Source organism: Amblyomma maculatum, chromosome 4 (genome assembly GCF_055883805.1).
Source record: "Amblyomma maculatum isolate TAMU_Amacu chromosome 4, ASM5588380v1, whole genome shotgun sequence".
NCBI classification, from domain to species: domain Eukaryota; kingdom Metazoa; phylum Arthropoda; class Arachnida; order Ixodida; family Ixodidae; genus Amblyomma; species Amblyomma maculatum.
Genome location: NC_139347.1, coordinates 54488009 through 54511360, shown reverse-complemented (window position 1 = coordinate 54511360; position 23352 = coordinate 54488009). Strand labels below are relative to the sequence as shown.

General features: G+C 48.6%; 1 protein-coding gene across 4 annotated transcripts in view; it reads right to left on the bottom strand.

Moving 5' to 3' along the window:
* The window catches only part of LOC146191068 (uncharacterized), a 423874-nt gene that overhangs the window by 322542 nt on the left and 77980 nt on the right, over positions 1 to 23352 (bottom strand). The window contains exon 1 of one of the 4 annotated variants that reach the window (XM_084601529.1): positions 73 to 340. The exons of 2 other annotated variants lie outside the window; for them this stretch is intronic. The gene's annotated coding sequence lies outside the window, so the exon portion shown is untranslated. Of the gene's footprint in view, positions 1 to 72; positions 341 to 23352 lie in introns of those variants that run through there. One more of the 4 variants, XM_084601531.1, reaches the window with a different exon arrangement.

The following is a 23352-nucleotide window of genomic DNA, read 5'->3' as shown; positions in this document are numbered from 1 at the left end:
CAGATAGTCTCTAAAATCAGTTAGCTGTGTCGTTTACATCAATATCTGATTTACGAACTTTTCTTTACTCACCTTCAGGGAAGGCTATCACGTGACCAGCTGTGGGATCATCTCTTCCCCAGCGGGAGCGCAAATCCACATCGTCGCCAGCACACCAATAAACAGCATGTTTTGTTCTCTGAGACGCGTATCAAGACGTTTAACTGGCAAAGATGTTGCATGGAAGCGTCTCTTTGAATAGCGAGGTAAATTAAGGTCGATAAACCTACTAGCGTGAGCAGGGCAAGCACTTCAGTCAGTTTTTTCTCAAGTCGATCTTCAACTTCTGTATTGACACTCTGCTCCTGAAAAAAAAAAAAAAAAGAAATCTAATAAAGGTTAGGTAACTATTCTGCGCTCATTCATAAAGGTTGCAGAAATAAAGAAAACTGCAAACTATACCATGCGACTCTCAGTAGTTGTCAGGTGCTTTTACAGGGCTAGGACAGAGAGTGTTATTTAAAGCCTTGGTTACATTTACGTGGGACACTCGGTACACAAACAAAACAACGTAATCATATATTGAACGAAACACACTGTACTTGCAGCTTTTTTTTTTTTTTTTGCATGTTAATGCGAACATGTTCACAAACTGTAGGATAGTAGGAGTGCGTGCACTGCTGAATTGCACATCTGCAGTATGTCAGCCGGTTTCGTTTTGCTAGTTTCTTTACGACGTTCTTTAATTCGTAACATCCTGAAGTTTAATAGGCTTTGGTCTATTCCGTGCCTTAATTTTAGTTTCCTGACATACAAAGATCGATTTACACTTCTTCCATCATATACTGACTTGGAGATTTAAGGAAGTAAAGCTCGAGCAGCGCGATTTACTCGTCAGTTGCGCACATGACCCACCTGATTCATGCCATATGCTTGGCAATAAAAAATAAATAAATAAACATATCATCACTACTTTGCGCTGCAGGCTTAAGATGCAAAAAAAACAAATATATCAATAATAATGCAAATTCTAAAAAGCGAGAATGTAAATTTTTTTGTGCTTATTTCATTTGTTTGAGAGGAGACGCTTGCAGCCTCATGCAGTGCCAGATACTCATTTCCTCAGAACAAATAGCTCTAGAAACATACGAGATATAAAAGGTTCTTCAATGAGCCACCTAAGCAAATAGGCTTTCAGGAACGCCAAAGTAAACTGCCTCGAATAAATCTCAGCCAGGTGCAACCCCTTAACATATACACCGAGATACCGGCGCACGATCGCTTTTGCATTTCGACTGCATCGAATTGCGGCTGCCGCTGCCGTGATCGAAACCGCAACATTGGGCTTGGCAGGAGATGTCCAGCTCGGAGAAGCAAGGGCGACAAGGCTCCGAGCTAAAATATTCTTTTTTTTTTTTCGCCGGGACTACTCTGTACATTTTAAGCGCATTCAATACCATAACGAAGAGAGTTGTGACGACGCACGCTTTTTATTTACAGATTTTATTCAAAGTGGCGCTACATGCAAGACCGTCTGGCAACATAATTGCAGCACAGCTAATAGCCTGCAACAACCTCCACACTAATTCGAGTAACGGCTTTCGTATGTACTACACAAGAAAAGTCATGCTGACAACAGCTGCACCCCTGAAATCAGAACTGCTTTTCTCCCTACCCTTTTCCGAGCCCGATAACGTTTCTTCTTTCTTTCTTAATGAGGTTGAGATGTGAAAGGAGGGAGATGAGTGCTTGCATAAAATAAGCAAAAATTTCCGATGCACTCACTCGTGCCGCGAAGGCGTTAAGAAAGCAAAAAAAAAAAAAAACAGAAACTAAATAGCATTAACACGAAATAACAAACATGGCTACGCAATCACCGACTACCACAGTTAGCGGACCGCTCCTCTCGAGGCATCCACGCGACTTCTTCGAGGTCGATGCTGTCAATATGGCGAGCCCTATAGAAGATCACATATAGCCTACGTATACGATGGGCGTACACCGGCTTCCTAACGATCGAATTCAGATACGAGCCGGTCCTCATTTCTGAGACGGGTCTGGTCCGGCCAGTACGACACGCGAAGCCTTAGGCTGTACAGCAGAGCTCATCTGTGTGGGTGCTGCGCCAGCCGCCCTATTTGCTCAACGAAAGAAAGATGTGCCGATTGGCCCACATGAGAAAATTCAGTCGTGCACGCATCGGCGCTATATGCCAGTGTATAGACGCACTCATTAGGTCGCAGCAAGAAGTATAACAGCGTATCATCAGTCTTGCGTGCGGCTTGTGGCTAGCGATATCGTGTGCCTGGAAAATCAGTGTCAGGCTATTAGCCATATCAAGATGCGGCGACAGTGCTGTGCTCCGACTGGAACGTTACCTGATTTATGACAAAAATGTCTGCGCCTTAACGGTGCCTAGCCTCTCGGCTATAATAAATAGGCTAACGAGGTTCATTAAAGAACAGTTCATTTCTTTAATCGACACATATCTGATCTCGCGCTCAACTCTTAAACGAGTCTTATATAGTTGCAATATGCTTGCCGATTTGCAGAGAGTGCGTCTAGGCCAGCCTTTTTTTAATGCTGTGCAGCGCACAATGAAACATTCACACATCATCTTCGGCATCAGGAGATCGAATGAGCTTTCCCATTCTTCCTCCTGACTCGAAACGTACGCGCACGAAAGCAGTAAGCTTCGTTCAGCCAGCAGAGGCCAAATTCCGCAGTTTAACGCTGCTAAACAACAAACGCGGAGCCTATTTTTGCCGTCAGGTCGTTTCGCAATTTAGTCACGCCAGCGAGAGGGCGAAGGAATAAAGAAAAGTGAATACAGTAGAAAGAAAAAGCCATCAAAAACATAAAGAGAATAGAAAAGCTGGCTACGTAGTACACGGCAGCAATTTCCCACCGGTGCCCTTCTTGTCAGCGCTCGGCGCTATCGATCGACACGACTGGAATAACGAGAACTTTGTTACAGGCACGTGTCTCGCGGTGTACCTCCAGCGAAGCCGCGGGGCTTCTTCATCTCTACCTCCCCACTTATCAGCACAGGGAACAGGCCAAATCCGGACCAGAAAAGCGCCGAAGCACTTCACTGCGAAGTTGGCGAAGGGGGGCTGCAGCCAGGGAGCTACACACCACACGCCTTCTGCGCGCTCGACACCTGTATCGAATGTTCAGATCACGGCGCCTGCTCACCGCTGGTTTGCCGACGTCGACTTCCGGAAAATACAGTTAGATCTGCTTGCGCCGGAACTGTTGAAATCGCAGTAACGTATACAACTGCGGGAAGGTAATTCATATGGAAGGCTTTGATCGAAACGGCACGTGTTAGTTTTAAAACCCGGCACTGTCAAATTTTTCTGTGATGAATATGGCGGACAATACAAGAGCAACAAAAGGTCTTTAGATGTGGGAAACTGACAACTCGTAAGTGGAAAACAATGGTTGGGCGTCAAAGCATTAACCTTTCGCAGTAAACTGAGCTGTCCGTTGTCTAATGAAGCGCCTCCAATTACCGACTGGGGAAAGATGCGATGCTCTGCTTTGGAATTCATTAACAATATGCCTTTGTCCTCTCAAAAGTGACCCAAAAGAGCCAACATTACTTGAGCGCTCGTCATGTGCTCATGGATACGCCGCAGCCCTTTGTCTTTAATCCGGCGACTCTAGCGCCACTGCACCTCTTCTCCAGATTATGGTCGAATTGGAGAAGAAACCACAAGATTACTCTAAATCGCGTGTCGCCGAGTGTAGACCGCAGCTAGAGCAGGCTAGAACATCGACACTGGTGAAAGAATCAAGCATCGCTGCTGCTGCAAAAAAAAATAAATAAATAAATAAAAAAAAAATAAAAAGGTTTTTAGCAAGGGTCTCCGTTAGACACTTAGGGACCCCGATGCTATCTTGATGAAAGATTCGGCAAGTGTTTCCACAATACTTCACGGCCATCCTCGTTTGAACTACGTTTCACTTCGATTACTGCCTCGCAGTTGAGTGAGTCTGAAGGCACGACGCCTGTGAGCGAATGAAATGTAGCCTGGTGATGACGCACTTTCTAAAGTATATAGCTAGCCCTACGGCCTGGCAGTCAGTAAATTCACGCATGACAACTTAATTTGAAACAAATCTAATTAAGGGCCTACCCCCTATCCGAGTTTTCCGCGCAAAAGCACGAGTTGACGGCATGATACCGTGGAGTGATGGGTCAAAGTTTTCTTTTGTTTTTCCAGTGATCGTTCATAAAATAAAAAAGTGGCTGAGAACAATGCTTGTGTCTCACAAGAAATAGTATACAGCAGAACCCGTATGTACCGATTACCGATATTTCGTATTACTGCCTACATCGAACACATACAATTATCGTCTTGAAATACCCTTGTAAAAATGCAGGAAAGTAGCACGGTATATCAAGTTCAAGTCTCACTAGATACTTCTAACAGTGCGCGACGCTCTTCGATCACTCTCCGTGCGCGGGAACGGGTAGGCTGCGCGCGTGGATACTTTCTGGCGATGCTAAACTAACACTGTAACGCTGTGAAACTTCATGGCGAGACGAACGCCCGTGAGCGTGCCCTTCTGTTTGTTGCACTCGTTTTCCACACTGCATCGCAGTCATGCAGTGAAGCCAACTGTAGCTAAAGCCGAGCAGTGGCTCACGACCGACGAGCGTGCTTCACTGCCAGTCTCGAAGACAGCGGTAGCCGGAAGTTTTGACCAGCTGGGGTTCTTTAATGGCAGTTCACGTTGAAGAACCCCACGTGGTCGGAATTTCCGGAGCCCTCCACTACAACGTCTTTCAGTCGCTTTGGGGCGCTAGACCCTACAATGTAAACCAAACCAACCAGTGTACCTTATTTTTGTAACACATATTGTTTTTAGTGCACTGGCATTAGAATTAGTTATCTTTCCATAAGACGTGACTGATTCCGAAGCTCCAACCGCTGATGATGAGAAAAAAAATTACGGCCGATTAGCATAGTTAATCAAATGCGAAGTAGGTGCGTAGCACTGCTTAACCGTTGTACTTCAGCACGTCAAGCACGGAGAACCTGCGCCGCAGTGTCTGACGCCCAGCTTCTTCCATTGCGACGCGAAGCAAATGCGAGATGCAGCCACGTCCTCAGATTTCCTTACACCATCTTCCGAAACGAACAAAAACAGGCACAATGTGCCTCTTTACAATACACTGCTCTGGAGCCGCAAGGTCTGGAGTGGGATCATAGGGGGAGAGAAAGAGAAAAGAAAGAGAGAAACGTGCTTGAAGGCAGGCAGCACCGCGCGTGCACGTCTGCTGTCCGTAAAGGCTGAGGAGCGACTGATGCGAGGGAAGAGATGCCGAAGTTGAGGACGCGCCAGCGACACACGACTGCTGATTTCGGAGTAACACACGCTTGTGAAACGCTGCCCAGTGAAGGCTGCCACGTCTGTAACTGACACGCCCCTCTCTCCGTCTTACTCTCTCACTGGGTGCATCTATACGGCCGCTCCGCCCTCTCAGGGTCAAGTCGCGTGATGCGGGTGTCGCCACTTTCCATTCCTCCTCTTCGGGCTCACGGAGAGACGGATGGACAGAGAGAGAAAGAGAAAGAAGGGGGGGGGGGGGTTGTTACAGCTATGCGGCTCCTCTGCCTCAATGCTGAGCGTCGTCACCTTCTCTTTCTCCACAAGTTGACGAAAAGAGAGTGAGCGGCTTCGGACAGACATCGGCGAAATCCGTTATTGCGGCTAGTAGTGCTACGCACTAGAACAAAAAGGGGGGTACGAAGCAGGTTAGGCATACATGAACGCCTAGCGAACGGTGCGTCGCCTGTGCGCTGGCAGGTAACGCATCAATAGCGTCGGTGCAACGCAGTTTTGCCTCTAGATTGGATGTGAACTTACATATCGGCTCTTTTTTGACGGGGTCTTCGCGAGACGGCAGTGGCGCCGCGCGCGAGCGCTCTGGGGCCGGGCTCGGACAACAACGGGGATGCTTTGTTTTCGGACAGAATGCCCTCCCAATCTGCTGGCTGCCGCCGCAACACCGAATTATCGATACCCAGCAAAATTTCGAAATTCCCTCCAATTTCTATAAATATCGATTCGACTCCGGCAGGTTGGTTGCTTGCCACTTGCAATGTATGGGTCTCGAGCCGAGCGATTTATTCGAATTTCTCGTTGTGGAAAAAAGTAAAACAAGCGACAATTTCCAATACCTGCAGAGCGTTTGAATGATGTTAAAGTTAAATTGGTTCACAGGAAGGGAAAGGCGCAGTAACTGTCACACTTGCTCTGTGGACACCCGAACCGCGCCGTAAGGGAAGGGAGGAAGGTGGGAATGAAAGTGGAAAGAGAGAAAGAGGAGCCGTAGTGGAGGGCTACGGAGTAATTTCGACCACCTGCATTGAATGATGTCCACGATGCAGAACGGCGCCAGTAATTATAAGGTCGGCTTAAGAAGGTAGGCGTCGATAAAATGTTGCAATAGCTGGGTAAAATGTATCGACTATCTGTGGCAAGCTTCCTCAAACCATACAACCAATCCAATGCTCGCGGGAACACCAGGGGAGCGATCGCTTCGTCTTTTGTGGAGATGTTCGCGTCAATCATAGGTAGTGTGAGGGAGGAATAACAATATGACAAGAACATGGATGTCGGCCTCGGGAGCTTAAATATATCCTTTCGCGCTCGAAGTTTGGCACGGAAAATGAAAAACGTCACAATCGACGTGTCTGTGAGTCTCAACAAAAGCAAAAGAAAGCATGGGCTAGCTGGCATATTTGTGAGCTTTCAAAAGAAAGCGATATCCTGCCCTGCTTTACAACGTACCGCTGAAGCCGGAACATTACAGATCGATGCTCTCTAAGCAAAAAAAAAAAAAAAAAAAAAAAAAAAAACAATAAAAAAAAATAAAGCAGGACCTGGTATGGTTTATTAAGCACCGCCGGAGGCGTGCAGAAGCGAGAGCCTTCGGGATCGATGTGGCAGCGGACTACAATGCGCTTCGCACCAGGTAACGACGGTGCTTGCGCTGCAAGCAGCGGCGGTGGTGGCGTCCCGCTGGCCAGTAGGCGGCAACCGACAGGCGCGTATTAGCCAGAGACGTGACTAACTGCGAATGCATTAAAGGGAGTCCCCACTAGTGGTTTGCGGCTGCACGTGACGCGACCGCAGGAAGGAGAATAATATGAAGGTGCTCACAAAAGAGAATGGCCGGTGCGTGTGTGTCTGACGCACTCTCCGTGCGCTCCTCCGTCGCCCCAGACGGCGGCGGCGGACGTGGCCGAACGGGGGCGGCAGCGTCGAGCGCGCCAAGAAGAGAAAAGGGCCCTTCTCTCGCCGCAGGAGCTGCTGCTACGACGGCGCCGTACGACACGCGCGATTACTGCGGCCGGACCCTGGCGTGGCCGAAAAGAAGAAACTCGTTCCTTTTATAGACACTCTCCGAAGCAGCAGGAACAGCTGCTGCTGCCGCTGCATCCTAAGCGCAGCAACTCGCGCGTGCGCGAACACACCAACGCACGCACGCACACACGCCCCTGCGAAAGGCATCCATTAGCCGGAGCTGCCAGCAGCGGCCGTGGCTCCGAAGAATAGCCAGTGCGCGTGTGTTTGTCCGGAGTCCTCAGGCGGCAATCGGCGCCCGCCTACCCCGTGAAGAAGGAGCCGCGTCTATCTTCACCGGGGCGATATACTACGAGCGAGGCGGCGCGTATTTATAGCATAGAGAGCGAGCTTTAGTTAGCAGTGTATACGCGGCGTCGCGACGCGCGCGCGCCACCGCGAGCTAGAACAAAAGCGGCGTGCATCATCGAGACGAGTGTTAAAGCGGCGCGATGGGCGCCGACGGCTTTGTCGTTCCCATTCTTATACCTGGATATACGTCTGCCGAGTCGCGCGCGCATCGGACCGGAGACTGCTGCGCTCTCTCCTGAGCTTTCTACACACCCCTCACTCCTGGTGAAAGGGTGGCAGAGTGAGAGGGATGCGCAAAGCAGTTCACCGGAGTGTCAGACAGAGTTGCGATGTGGGAAATGGTGTATACGGTGAGGTGTATAAACAAAACGGTCAAGCTTCTTCGTGTGGGACAACAAAGATCAGACGGCACAGAGGCAAGCATGGAGCGAGGTAAAGTCGGTGGTCGTATGTAGTCTCTCCTCCCATTCGTTCTTTTTCTTCTCTGAGCGGTCGTCGGCTATGGTCGGTCTTCCGGCAAGCTGCAGGAAGAAATGCCAGCCCAGTCGGGACAAATGAAACGTCCGTAGCAGTAGGCCACGGTGCTCGGCTCGAGGTCTTCGCTGACTTTATAAGCGGGGCCGAGGGCGGCACGAGGAAAAATGCCCAAGCGGCTCAGTGTGGAGCGCCGATGAAAAAGGGCGTGAGGAAAAAGCGATGACGGATGACCCGGCGATATGGAGCCCCGGGAAGTGAAAGTGGCGATACATGGGTTTGGCATATCCGGGAACAACGCCGCCTGGAGCTGTCATTGCGCCCGGAAGCGAGATGAATTCCCCACCGGGCAGGCGCCGCGCTGCTTCCTATGATGTGGCGCGCCCGTCGCTCATCCGTCATGGAAATGATCGGAAAAGGGCGGAAGGCATTGGGGCAGTGGGTGCTCACAGCGAGTTGCGTTTTGCATATTTTGATGAAATTGCTTCGGCAACTTTTGGTAGTACGTATATATGATCACAGAAGACTGAGCCGTACAAGAACCAAGATGAAACCTCGCGGTGGTCAATCTCCGTTGAGTTAGGTCCTTTTTCTCGTATAAAAGGTTCTTTGCAGAGCATTGCATAAAAACAAACTGACCTCTTAACCGAGTTTCACGCTAGGCGAGCATAAACATTCACGTGGCTATTAACTGATCGAGTGTGCATATATACATTTTTATCTTGCTCTTGTGGATAAAAATGACGACCTGTCAGATATAATGCCAGGCCGACATATGATGTTAACATAAAAAGGAATGCCATCTGTTTCCATAGGAGATGAGAAATTTCACGCGACAAAATGGACCGCACAGAAAGGTAGCGTAACTTCGGGCGTCAAGAGCTTCAATTATGATTAGCAACATTCAGCGAGTGAGCGAGAGAGAGAGAGAGCTGTCAGCGGCACGTACTGACAGTACACAATCAGTGTAGACATAATAATACGTAAACTTCATAAAGGTGGCTAGGATGCTGGAAAATGTAGGACACGATCTAGCACGAGATAGCACGAGATTTGCCTTTTAGGCAAATGCCTAAGAAAGAAAGAAAGAAAGAAAGAAAGAAAGAAAGAAAGAAAGAAAGAAAGAAAGAAAGAAAGAAAGAAAGAAAGAAAGAAAGAAAGAAAGAAAGAAAGAAAGAAAGAAAGAAAGAAAGAAAGAAAGAAAGAAAGAAAGATAGCCCACATGGCTGGTGGTTAGAATACTAATCCTCCTTGCCGTGTGATTACAATGCGGGATGGCACCCGGTGCGCTGGTACGTGCACAGTAAACATACTGTCTGGCCCAATTATTCGTGCCGTCTTCGAGCAGCCCACTTTGACCGGCACCTCGTTCACCGCCGTGCAGCATTCTGAGCTCGAATGCTCGTACGAGTCCCGCCCTCGGAGGTTTCAGGTGTTGAACTAACAGTCCGTAAGAGCTTAGTGTAATATTATAAAAAAGTTCAGTATAGACTACGAAGAAATCAATGTCCAGCGGAGAACTCTGCACGCTCATAGCAGGCACAAACGCTTACTGGCACTTATGCACGTAAGGCACGCACTGTGACAATATGGATACAGTGACAATGGGTATCTTGCCGCCGATGTGGTGGGGTATCTCTAAAAGATACCGGGTAGTCAACCTATCCGCCTACACGATGACCTGGAGCCTTTATACCCCGGCCAGCGTGTTCGGCTAGCCAGATTACACTGTCTTCCCTTTACTTCCCTGTTCCCCCCTTCTCCAGTGAGCAGCTGCAGTCCGGGGTGTCTTTCGAGCCGGCCGACCTCTCTGCATTTCCTTTCATTACACAGCAGTAGAGTCTCCCAAAATTCTTCCGTTTTTGTGCGTTCATTTATATTTTTTTTTCTGGACATGTCCATATTATATGTATCAGATCCTCCATATCCTGACATTGTTTCCACCTATCTAAGAATTGTTCCAGGTACCACTGACTTAGGGTAGCTGGATTCGGAAAAGTCCTTGTTTGTAAGCGCCTCCAAATGCTTTCTTGGATTTTATTTAGTGTCTTATCTGCCAGTGGGTTTTGTACCCTGTTTAGCCGATAGTGCTAAGTAATCTCTTTATAGCTGACTAGCCTGTCCCTGCTAAGACGGTGCGAGAGAAACGAACAACTCAGATCACCAGAAGGGACTTCATTGTACTATCACATCATTACCCTCTATTCGCACCCTGACTCTCTTTTACTTCCCTTTTCCCCCCTTCCCCAGTGCGCAGCTGCAGCCCGGGGTGTCTTTCCCGCCGGCCGACCTCTCTGCCTTTCCTTTCATTACATACCGTTCTCTCTCTCTCTATGTCCAGCGTCATTCTCGCACCAGCGGCGATTCCTTAGAGATTAACTTCCCACTAATGCCATGCGTTACCCAATTTAGCCGTTAACGACATTTATATTTTCAGTACGAACGACACGAAGTCGGGATGACATATTCAAAACAAAACACAAAATTTATTTAGTTTTTATTTCAGGACATACTCAATCAAATATATTCTCATAGTTTCAGGTTCTCCAATCTCATGCAGCCAGTAAGCGAAGCCATCATTTCGAGAGGCATCGGAATTTCTCAACTGCCGACGCGCAGTCAGTGTCCAGCAAGTAAAGAATAAATTCTAAATGTTGCGGAGTTTTACTTCTCGAAGTGACACATGGGCTGTGGGGCATCGTGTTGAAGGACTACGGAGTAATTAAAATACACCACCTTAAGTTCTTTAACGTGCACTGACATCGCAGACCACGCGGCCGTCTTTTTTTTTTTTTTTCGTTTCCATCTAAATACGACCGACACGGCTGGGACGGAATTTGCAACCTTGGCACGAGCAGCCGAACGCCGACGGCACTCATCCACCGTAGAGTTTTCAATATACGGCATATTTAAAACGCACCGTGCTATTATTAATTCGCTCGAAGTAGTCTCTGAGTCACTGCACCATCGCTTTGTGACGTTTAAGGGCCCTCTAGTGTGCGAGCTTCAAGGCATACCAGTTTGACTTGCAGAAAGAAATACCAGAGAGGTAGGAAAAAAAGAAAACAACACACAACAAAACACCGTATAACTAGATGCCAGAGGTCAACCTCGTTGACTTGCGTTTATTTCTACCTGCTCCTCAGTATAGCCATGCATGCTTTATGTGGTCACTCGGTACCAGAGAAATATCTTGTTCCAACCCTCGTCGTTGACCTCCCCCATCCTCGAGCATGACAGCGGAGCCCAGCGGGCTCTCTTCATGCGCGCTACCCCGACGTTTCCGGAGGGTCTGCTGCCTGCGGCACGGTGACATGAGCCAGCGCAATCACCGCCGGCGGAGGGGCAGACGCTTCTCAGCCGAGGACCCAGAAAACCTTATTCTCGCTTCTTTTTTCGTCTTATGTGAGAGCCACACAGGATGGCATAGAACGCCAAGGGACGGCTTTGAAGAGGAGGAGGCCGTGGAGGAGGCAGACGTCCTCAAGAGGAAGAAGGCGGCCGCAGTCTGAAGAAAGCGGACGTTCGCGGGGGCGGATGGAGCACCACGGCAATAGCGACGTTGCCGCCATCACTACATTCTTCATTTCTTTTCTTTTTTTTATTCGGTCAGTCCTTTTTTCTTCTTTTTCCTTCGCGCTCTCGGCAGAAGGGGCGTCTGGGCGCTGCCGCCGCGGTGTCTCGAGCGCGGGCGAGAAAAAGGGTTCAGTGGCCTTTTGCCCTGTCTCCGGAACTGAATCATCTCCGAGCGGAGCCCGCGATGGCCCTGGATGGAGCGGACAGCTCCACCGACGACGACGCGTGGAGCTTTTGGCACGAGGCCTGCGTCAGCCCGCTCCGGTGCTGCGGCACTGGTTGACGTCGGTCCGTGCGGCTCCCGTTGCATCATGCACGGTGCTCTTCTTCTAGCGGCGCGGGTTTGCACTCGCGAACGCAAAGAAATAAAGACAGACGCTCAAGTAGGGAGCGTTATGCGCCCTAGCATTCCCCGCTTGTCTTCTTCGTGGCGCTCTTAAATTAGCCTCTTCTAACCACCATCCTAACAAGACGGTTTTTAGGAGCGCCCGCGGTGTGGAAGACGTCTCGCGTTTCACTATACGCGGGAATAATCGCAATCTTTTTTTCTGTAATTTCGTTTTGGTATGCCCAATGTGTTAGGCACAGCAGAAATATTTCTTTTTTCTTCCACGTCCGGTGAGCGTTCATCGCCTCTTTATTTTCACCCGTGGCGGCGATGTAGTGGTTAGGGCGTTCGACTTCTGTTCTCAAGGATGCGGGATCGAATCCTGGCCGCGGAGGCCGCTTTTCGATAGAGGCGAAAAGCAATCCGCCCGTGTGCAGTGCGATGTCAGTGCACTTAAAGAACCCCAGGTGGTCGAAATTTCCAGAATCCTCCACTACGGCGCCTCTCATAGCCTGAGTCGCTTTGTGGCGTTAAATCCTACAAACCAAATCAAATCCTCTTTATGCTTGCAACAGGAGAAGCATGCAATTATATGCCCATGGTGTGGAGCTTGACTGGTGGATGCGCCGCAATCCTATCTGTTACTTAACTTGCGAAAACCTTAAGCCATTGATTCTAGTTATTTATGCGAACTATAGTAATCTTTATTTGTTGCGAACAGCCGCAGCATGCGACCTTATCACTTTGCTTGTAACCGCAAAATGATCTAAGGAATACCGCGAGTATTTTTTGTTTCATTTGTGCACGCTTAAGCGCCGCGGGCGCAGCTTTTATTATTTGCTTTGATATGCCAGATGCGTCGAGATGTATGCCGAATGATTGCAGCCGCAATTGCAGCCACAACCACAGCCACGCTCACGACGTTCCGGGTTGTTTTTCACCTTTGGCGGCTTTATCAATGCTTCCTTGACGAATGCAACGGACATTTGTAGTTGGACGACCAACGAGCACGCTTACTGCTGTCACCGCGGCTGATGTTTAATTCTTTTGCGGGTGCCCCAATAATGAGTTCAGTGCAACCTGTGTGTATTTGCTTGTCGCATTCCGCAATGTCACCACCATGTGACCATTATTTTCATGTAAAAGAAATTCATACAAATCTGAGGAAAAATTTTGATGGCTGACTCTTTGCAGTTCCTGAACAAAACGTACTCTAAAAATGCTGTTTGAAAGAAAAAAAAAACACAGATAAAGCCTCTGAAAGCGTCTGAAAGCTACAACCTTTCCGCCCACTGCAACCACGAAAAAGGATGAAAAGGCATTTTTTATGTTGCAAATACCCAAGCATTATACATTGTTTGAAAGCTAAAGAGATGCTAGAGAGACCAGACAGTTGCGAAATATAACAATATTTTTTTTTCCTTTTCTTTTTTCTTTTGTACAAAATACGTTGATCATCATTTAGTCGTTCCCATATACCTTCTTTTGCAACTAGCGCTTAAATGTTTTGCATTGCAAGAACTTCGAGGATCTCGAGGAGAATAAAGCTGGAGGACAAACAAAGGAACACGGAAGGAAAAGGCATGATGCTAAACGACAAGACGCAACCGACCATCCGCGGTCCCCTCTCCTGCCGCGCACAAGCCGACCCTTGTTCCCAGCAGACCAGCCGGCCCACGGCATCGCTCCGTGATTCTCTCTCCCACCCTCTCGCACACTCAGAAAGGGTTATAATTAATAGCGCCACGCTTATACCCGGTCGCGACTCTTATCCCGGCGCCCTCTGGTGACAACGGACCAAGTGGAGGCGCGCGTACGCATTGCTCGTATTTCCTGCGTGTTAATGACCTCTGAAGAGATGGAAGAGGGTGCGGAGAGAGAGATAAAAATAATCGCTCAAAACGAAACGGCCGCGCGTATATGCCTTCCACTGTTTACCCTTCGTAATTGCTTGCCTCCAAGCCCGTTATCTGGGCGGTCGATCACATATGCCCTTCCGACAGAAACGCCGACCGCGCACCGCGAGTAAAAATAAACACGACAGTTTGTACCCGTCGCGGAAGATGCGGCAGCTTCTCGTGCTCGATCGCCGACGCCGCTAGCGCCGCATCGTGGACGTCAATGAACGCTTTTATGCTTTCATCCGGGAGGCTAGGGGATTGGGTCGCGTGCGAGTGAACGATTTGGAACGTCACTAAGCGTCGACTGTCGTGGGAACTGTTCAGCTGCTTCGCACTGCCTTTGATAAGACCGAAATCATGTCTTTTTAAGTTGGCTTGCTGGTTCGTTGGGTTTAACGTCCCAAAGCGACGAAGGCTATGTGAGACGCCGTAGTGGAGGGCTCCGGAAATTTAGACCTTCTGGGGTTTTTTTTTATGGTGCACTGACATCTCAAAGCACACGGACACCTATCTTTTCGCCTCCGTCGAAAAGTGACCACCGAGGCCAGGATTCTATCCCGCATCCTTGGGCACAGTAGTCGAGCGCCCTACCACTGCACCACCCCGAATATGGTCTGGAAAGTATTTACTAGAATAAAAATCAATTGCAACACTTAGGTGCCGCCTATAAGGGTTTGACGTCATCGCATTCGTGGCTTCCTTCAGCGGTTCCACCTCACATACAGGGACTGTTCATTGTCCAGATTAATTAAGCTCAATTAACACCTAACACACACACACACACACACACACACACACACACACACACACACACACACACACACACACACCACATAGCTAGCACGCTCAAAGTTAGGTTTTAGGGATTTTAAAAATGGTTACAAATCCACTTCTATGAAAGCCTTTTATATAAGTGGATTACACAGACGCGCGGACATGAGCTGTAAAAGAAAAGATTCCATCGTTACCTACGAAATTAACTTTAATTAAATAATTCGCTTTTATTCCAACAGATAGCGTACTCGTTTATGTCAAAAACTTGGTAGTGACAATAGAATACTATTGTATTTTCACAATTTTAGTAAAGCGCCTGCGTCCGGAGATATAAATTTTCTGAAATTTAATTCAAAGCCGTCTAATTGTGCTCTGAGAGAGCGCGGAATCAGCACAGATCCCCAACCTGGTGTTTCGCAGCTGCTATGCGTAATGTAAGACTCTCCAGCTGATAAGATGCGGAACTAAATGGGGTGAGGAAAGGTAAGACTTTGTTCGAGAAAAACATGGATGAAGTGAAGATCAGGTTGATAGGGTCACTTATGGCTCCGCTGGCTTTTGCTGTCTCACGGACCAGGTGCGAACCTTTGCTGGATGCCCAAGGCACCGCTGAACGTGCTGCGCCTCTCCCCGCATCTCGAATGTGTGTTCTGTATTAGGCAAATTCTGTGGCATTGCTGTACACGTCCGGGATATGTAGAAGAGTGGGACATGCGCCACTGAGAAGCAGGCAGAGCTGCATACAGGTGGATGGTTTGGTTTAGTTCATGGGGTTTAACGTTCCAAAGCGACTCAGGCTATGAGACTGAGAGAGGACATAGTGGAGGGAGGGCGCCGGGTAACATTGAGCATTTGAATCCCCAATCGGGTGGTCTCGGCTGTTAGTTTCCTGCCTTTGTGGCGGGGGATATTCACGCCTCTTCAGCCTGAGATGTGCTAGACGATTCCCGAATCCCATGTTCACTGGGAAGATGAATAGGTTACGGGCAGGGCTGGTGGTCCGCCCGGCTAACGATATTTCTTGGGTTAGGCCATACGCGCCACCTCATTTCCTTCGAGAACCTCAGCATCGTGTCCAGGGACCAATATATGATATGAGAAGGTGATAAATTTTCGTCTTGATCAGCTCTATCGCTCAGCCAACAGAACAGAAGAATCACTCTACGTGCGGCGAGGGCGCGAGCACTGTTTCCGTAAGCGATATTTTTTGTACAGTGGGAAGCGGTGCCGCTTTAGACCTCGCATGTGGTCATGTACAACGACACCACACTACTAGTACTAATCAAGAGTGAGAAGTTATCACTGTCGCCTCTGCCTCTAAATTCTTGTCAGCCGAAGTGCCACTCGCAACAACTGCATAACATTAGGAGGAGCCTCGTGCCCAGTGCCGCAGCCTTACATGTGTAAACAGACGCGTCTTGCTAAAAGCTTAGACGTCCATGTCTCATGACAGCATAAACGCGCAAGCTAAGTGCTGCAAATCAAAAAACTATTTATTTATTTGTAAATAAATAATCAATTCACGATTTTGTTTTCAGTTTTGTCCGCCTGGCCGCATAACCTATTCATAAAAACTGCATATGTGCACTCATCTTCGTAGTTTCAAAATATCCGTACCGCCTAAAGGGGGGTTAAACGTTTGCAGCACGACACAGCGATATACGTGATTGGAATGCGAATTGATTGGAATGGGAATCGTATATAAGCGAAAGTCCGCAAACGGCCAGCGGTCCACAAGAAGTGGCGAATTCTAATGTCGTTTGTCTCCTAGTGTATTCAAGTACACAGCGCGTATTGTAGCTGGCACAGAAATGATCATAGCGTTACGAACGCACCAAGGAAAAGAAATAGCTGGTTTGATTTGGTTTCTGGGACAGTGGGGTTTAACGTCCCAAAGCGACTCGGGGTATGAGAGACGTCGTAGTGGAGGACTCAGAAAATGTTGACCACCTGGGGTTCTTTAACGTGCACTTACATCACAGAGCACACGTGCGCCTTTCTTTTCGCCTCCATCGAAAAGCGGCCGCCGAGTCCGGGATTCGATCCCGCATCCTTGGGAACATTAGTCGAGCGCCGTAACCACTGGGCCACCCCGGCTGGGCTGGAAATGAAATAGCCTCCAACCATGGTTAAACTATGAATGAAGTGTACAAGTTGCATTCTGTACTAGTCCCTGTTAGTATGGGCGCCTCCTTGTTTGAGCGAATACTCGAAGAAGGACCCACAGGTATTACAATGGAACTAACTGTAGCCTCAATTCACCGGCGCTGGTCCCTGGGAACAAACAGACTCTTTTCCCGCGAACTCCTAATTTAGCCCCCAGAACGAAACGAAGCAATAGAGAGAAAAGGTATAAAGTGCCTCCTCCTCGAGTAACCTGTCAACTCTATAGAAAAGTGTTTTCATCTCGCATTACCCATTCTTCCAAATTCATGACGAGTCAGCAGCAAGTCCAAGGACCCGTTCCGTAGTTCTGCACCACGCGACAAAACATTCTTGTGGCGGTACTATGGGTGAGGCTCACGTATTGCGTGACAGCTCCAGTTCGCCCAGCGGCTTGTTACATAAGCGGCGCTTGTCTCGCGCGTGAGGCGTATACAACACGTTCAGCGCCATCGTTCTGCAAGGCTGAACCCGCCGGAATCTCCGGAGATGCAGATGGGAACCCATAGAGCGCCCCCGAGTGCTCACGCTGCTGCTGCATATATGGGTGGGCTTCCCGCCGCCCTGTGTCTTGTCTTCGGCGCTGGCAGTAGCCGGCAGGCCGTGGCGTCCCTGCTCCACCGGTGATGCGCACACCGCCTGCCGTTGAACGGGCCACCGGTGTTGCTGCTGAGCGGTCTTTCTGCTGCCGCCTCCGTGACGCTTGTACGAGGTGCTCGCAGTGGCACGCGCTTCTGGGCACTCGCCGTGCCGTAACGGTGCTAAGGAAGCGGCGAGATCTTTCGCCTTTCGGCCCCAGCAACGGACCTGAAGCGGTCCCAATGCTGCGAACCAGCCGTGCGGAGACCGCCGAAGGTGCTCTGTGGAGGCCCATGCCCCTCTGGAAGTGGACAGAAATTTATTTTCTGCTTATTTTGTCAGCCGCGCTCTTTACGTCGCTGGCGTTTTGTTATTGCCGTGGTGTTGGTGGTACTAAGAGTAGTATAGTAACAGATAGCAGAAAAATTTAATCTGGAAATAGACGGACTACTCGAAGACACTAACGAAAACCTGCTATCTAAATTGAACCGACAGGCTGACGGCCTTGAATTTCCTCAACTTTCCTGATCAGATATTGAAGCCGCCCACCGACTTCCTCCTCGAAAACAACGGGTGCTATCGAAGAGACTGTTCCTGTTCTAACATACGTTGCTTCCTCTGGTAAGTGGCTTGAAAAAGAAAAGATATCATTTGGAAGAAGCTAGTTCAAAGGTGTTTTTCAATAAGAACTTTACTGCTCAGAAAAGCGAGCTCTGGCACGTGAGGTCACAAACCAGTGAGATGGAATACAAGTCAAGTTGGCACAATAATGGCAAGCTCTTCGTACAGCGAACATTGCGTAGCCGAATCATCAAAATAAGTCTAATTGACGACCTGCAGGAAGTACAATAAGTTCATGAAGCTTCTTGCATTTCGATTTGACGTGTTGCAGATACATGTCTTTATGCCTTGAAGTGAAGAACTATACCATGACTCTGCTTCCTTTGGGCGCATAACTGCTACACAATAAGCAGCATATGGCCCCATTTCATTTAAATGCACGCAGCCTCGGAAACAGGGAGTGATTTTTGACTATGGTTTCTTGAATCTCTGGGTCGCCTCGTTCTCCAAGGATTTCCGGAATGGGCACTTTACTGATATCCAGCATTTTGTGCTGTCCTTGCTTTGTGCTGCCTTGTACAGGGGGGATAGGACTGCCTTCAAGCGAAATCTTTTTCACTTTTTTGTCCGGGCCTACTCACATCGTTTTGATGTAAATAAAAAAATGACTTGACTTGGCACAAATGTACTTCAGTATCGTGACAAATTCGAAAGGGGGAGAAGTGTGGCGTGTGTGGATTTGTATGCAGAGGAGCTTCCTGAATTTGGAATTGGAACATTTATTGCTAGCCGCCAATCATGAGTGTTTAGCAATATACAGCGTATGAATTCCATGTTTCAGTTCAGTATAGACTGTCTCCCGGTGTTTGCTTCGGAATTTTATAATTTCCTTCAGATTTCCATCAGATTATTTCTTGCATAATCTTTGGTGCTCCGCCGGGGTGGTGCAGTGGTAAGACGCCCGAGTACTGTCAGGAGCTCCCGGGTTCGAACCCGACCACGACGGCTGCGCTTCGATGGAGGCGAAACGAAGTGGCTTCCGTGTGCTGTGCGATGTCAGCGCACGTTAAAGATCCACAGGTGGTCGAAATTACTCCATGGCCCTCCACTACGGCTCCCCTTTCTCTCTTTTCACTTTCACTCCCTCCTTCATCCCTTCCCTTACGGCGCGGTTCAGGTGCTCACATAGCAAGTGTGACAGATACTGCGAATTTTCCTTCCTGTGAACCAATTATCATTATCATAACCTTTGGCTATTTTAACATTGATTTATTATTGACTGATCCAAGAACCAAAATCTTCTTCACAACTTTCTTTTAAAATTGGCTATCGCAATGTTATCCAAATGCCGAAGTGAGTGAGAAACATATAATAATAATAATTGGTTCATAGGAAGGGAAAGGCGCAGTATCTGTCACACTTGCTATGTGGACACCTGAACCGCGCCGTAAGGGAAGAGATGAGGGTGGGAGTGAAAGTGGAAAGAGAGAAAGGGGAGCCGTAGTGGAGGGCTACGGAGTAATTTCGACCACCAGGGGATCTTTAACGTGCGCTGACATCGCACAGCACACGGACGCCACTTCGTTTCGCCTCCATCGAAACGCAGCCGCCGTGGTCGGGTTCGAACCCGGGAACTCCGGCACAGTAGTCGGGCGTCTTACCACTGCACCACCCTGGCGGGGCTGGGAAACATATCAGAAACTGTTCTTAATCTCTGTTTTACTAAGCAGGAAATCACCGCCTCTGGCGTAGATGTTTGCTCATGGCGAAAATAGATGATCACTTACCGAGATTTATATTTAAATCCAACACAAAAAGCTTGGCTTGATTTGGTTAGGTCAGGTTTATGGGGTTTAGCGTCCCAAAGCGACACAATATGAGGGACGTGGTATTGGAGGGCTCCGGAAATTTTCACCACCTGAGGGTTTCGCTTTATTTCGTCATTGCTTTATGCAGTATAACAAAGCCTGGGCAGCTATCGGTCGCATTCTTTCACTGCACAGCACCGCGTGCCTTCACGCCTACGCGTAGGCGTGAAGGCACGCGGTGCTGTGCAGTGAAAGAATGCCGCTCAGTCCAGCGCGGGAACCAGCCGCGCGAAGCGGTGCTTTTCCTCGAATCTCCACGGCTTTCGCTGGCTGGCTGTACTACCGCATCTTCGCGGTCTCTCGTTCGGGTTTCATTATCCCCCGATGTGCATGCACACAGCTGAATATGCAGTAGTTCCGCCAACGCCGCTGCGTGCCGCGCTATATACGAAACATTTCTGTTTACAAACGTCCCACGGTGTCGACCTTGATCAGACCGGGCGTTTCCCGTCACGCACCCACCGCAGGAACTTCCGGTCGCCGCCTTTTTGATATCGGAACCCCCCTTTTTGACGCCGCGCTGGCATCATGGTTTGTAACGAGGATTTGAGGTTGGGGAAGGGCGGGGGATGTTTGAATGTGAAATATGGTAGTATCCTGATACTGCCAAAGTCCACGACTCTTGAGTTTTTGATAGCTTGTACGACTATTACGCTTTCGTAAATCACGTAATATATTCAGAATCCCTCTCACTTTCAGCTAAGAATTCCGAACTGTCCATCTAGCGCCGGTCGTCGTCGCTTTTGCATCAGCTTTGAAGGACGTGGCGTCGGCAGCTCCGAGAAACGCAAGAGTATTTGTCGAAAGCGTCTGTGTGCGTCCCTGTTCTGTCCCGTCCTTCAAGAGCTGTTGAGCAATACGAGTATGTACCAATTCGCTCTAGTTTGTTTCACTCAGTAGTTTGGAGGTCGTGGTCGGATAACCGCGGCGGGATGTGTTTTTTGTCTTGTACTTACTTATAAAGTAGCTCCAAAATTACATTACTAGTTCACATTGACTAACACCAGAAAAAAAAAAAAAAAAAAAAAAAAAAAAAAACAAAACCTATGTTTTCCTTGGTGTCAGTAGCTGTTGGCTCCCTTCGTATGTATCTCATAACGAGGACCTCATTTTTCTGCATTTGTTTGCTGATTAGCCTAAAGAGGTCCTCTAATATGGCAGCCTTAATCTCATAGGAGCATCAGAGGGTTATCGCATGGCTTCCACCCTATCCGTGGGTGCTGTATATATATTACTCCCCGACTGTTAGCTTCGTTTACACACACACACACACACACACACACACACACACACACACACACACTGCTTACATTATATATATATATATATATATATATATATATATATATATATGGAACCACCTGCGACGAGATTGAGGATATAGGAAGAGGAGGAGGAAACAACTTTATTTAACGCATTGCATTAAGCGTTAAGAATGTCCTGGGCCAGGGTCACCAAGGCCAACTGATCTTACTGATCTTGCAGCTGGTCAGAGGCTAACCAAGCCCGCCACGTTGGGGGAGGAGGGTGTGGAAAGTGAGGAGATTGGAGGGCGACAGGGCATGAAACGATGCAATGCTCCAAGTTTGCATAGTGTTCTGGGCAATTTGGGCATGCAGGGGAATGTATTATTCTGTATAGAAAAGATCGGGCAGGAGTAAGCAGTGTATTTAGTTGTATGCGTCTAAGAATGCGGATTTGCGTGGTAGTGAGAAATTTATCAGGAAGAGGAAGTGTACGGAGTGTTTCTCTAATGTTGTCGTAGTGAACGTTGATTTCTTTTTTGTAGTGAAGAGTAGTGTCCCACGTTGGTGGATAAGGCCAGGGAATCCCAGGCGCCCGGTGTTGAAGTTCGCGGGCGAGGCGATGCACTACCTCATTGCCTGGGATTCCAGCGTGACCAGGAATCCACCTCAGTGTTACAGTGTGGGGACGTAGTTTGGTAAGAGCTCTGTGTAGATCATCGTGTAGTTCTTCAGGAATGCGACCCGTGTGAATGGCGCGTATAGCTTGTATTGAATCAGTGTATATGGTATATCCTGAAGGGTTAGGGGGTGCTTGTGCGAGGTCTTGAATACTGGTAACTATTGGTAGGGTCTCGAGAGTCGCTGTAGGAGGAGGATCTATGTAAGGACCGAGGGTATGCGTCACTACATCGCTACAGCTCTGAATTGAGTAAGCAGCCGCTCCGACGTTAGTTCGTGATGCATCTGTGTAGATGATCGTGGAATCTGTCGGGTGAACATGGTTGGAAACGCGAGCAGAACGTCTGCCTGTGTTAGTGTCGGGTGCAACGTTTTTTTGAATGGGAATTATTCTGAGGTTATCCGGGAGCGAAGAAGGAAGGGTAATTATAGGGAGGTCTATAGGTTTGAGTGCAACCTGCTGTAGTATCCAATGTCCTTGTTTGGTGCTAGAAAGACGTGCCATTTGCCGGTCGCGATGTTGTTGTATGAGGTCTCCCAGGGGCAAGAACAGCCCCGTAGAGTATAGGCGCTTCGTGGACGTATGTACAGGGACGTTTGAGGAGGACGCTTGAGGATATATGTGTATGCAGCTTCCACCAGCCAGCGAGCGGTCATCGTCGTCTTCATCACCATGCCCAAGCGCAAAACCACTATGCTATGGCCGAAGCCGATCACGCCTAGTGTAAAACTGCAACATACACTGGCGCTGAGCAATAAACATCGCCGTATTTGTCAGGTTCCATATGCGAAAATATGCAAAACATATGCAAAACATGTGCTCTGAACATCATCGTCTTCATAAAGTTCCATCTGCGCAGCACCTTCATTTAACCTATAGGTAAGTAACCCATACACCATCTCACTAAAGACAGAGGCCGTGCCAGACAAGCTGCCGAGACCACTGAACAACGAGAAACCAGACTAACCCGTTGCCCACAAGCTTACCAAGCGTGGAAGCGAACCAAGATCGAAGTGGTAACAGCGACTACGGCTGGGGACGATGGCTAACGCGCGCGTGAAACCTTGGTTTGTGTTTGGGGGTTCAATTAACGTCCCAAAGCGACTCAGGCTACGAGAAACTCCGTAGTGGAGGGTTCCGGAGATTTCTACCACGTGGGATTCCTTAACGCGCATTGACATCACACAGCACACTGCAGCGCCCTCCTTTTCGCCTCGATCGAACAGAGGTCGCTGCGGCCGGGATTCGATCCCGCATCCTTGGGCACAGCAGTCGAGCGCCGTAACCACTGACTGCACCATCGCGACGGGGTGCTTGTAAAACTTGGTTTAAGGATAGTTGAACCTCTACTATTCTCTTCATCTGGCTCACACGTTTTACCTCTGAAAGCCCGCTGACGAATTCGAAAGCATATATACTTTCCATGAGAAGTGTCACCGGAAAATAAACAACTAGCTGTAAGTTACACAGGCAAAAAATACGACCAAATTTGCGACACCATAGCCGGCATGCATTGAACGGAGATGTTGCGAAGTGTGCATGGCTA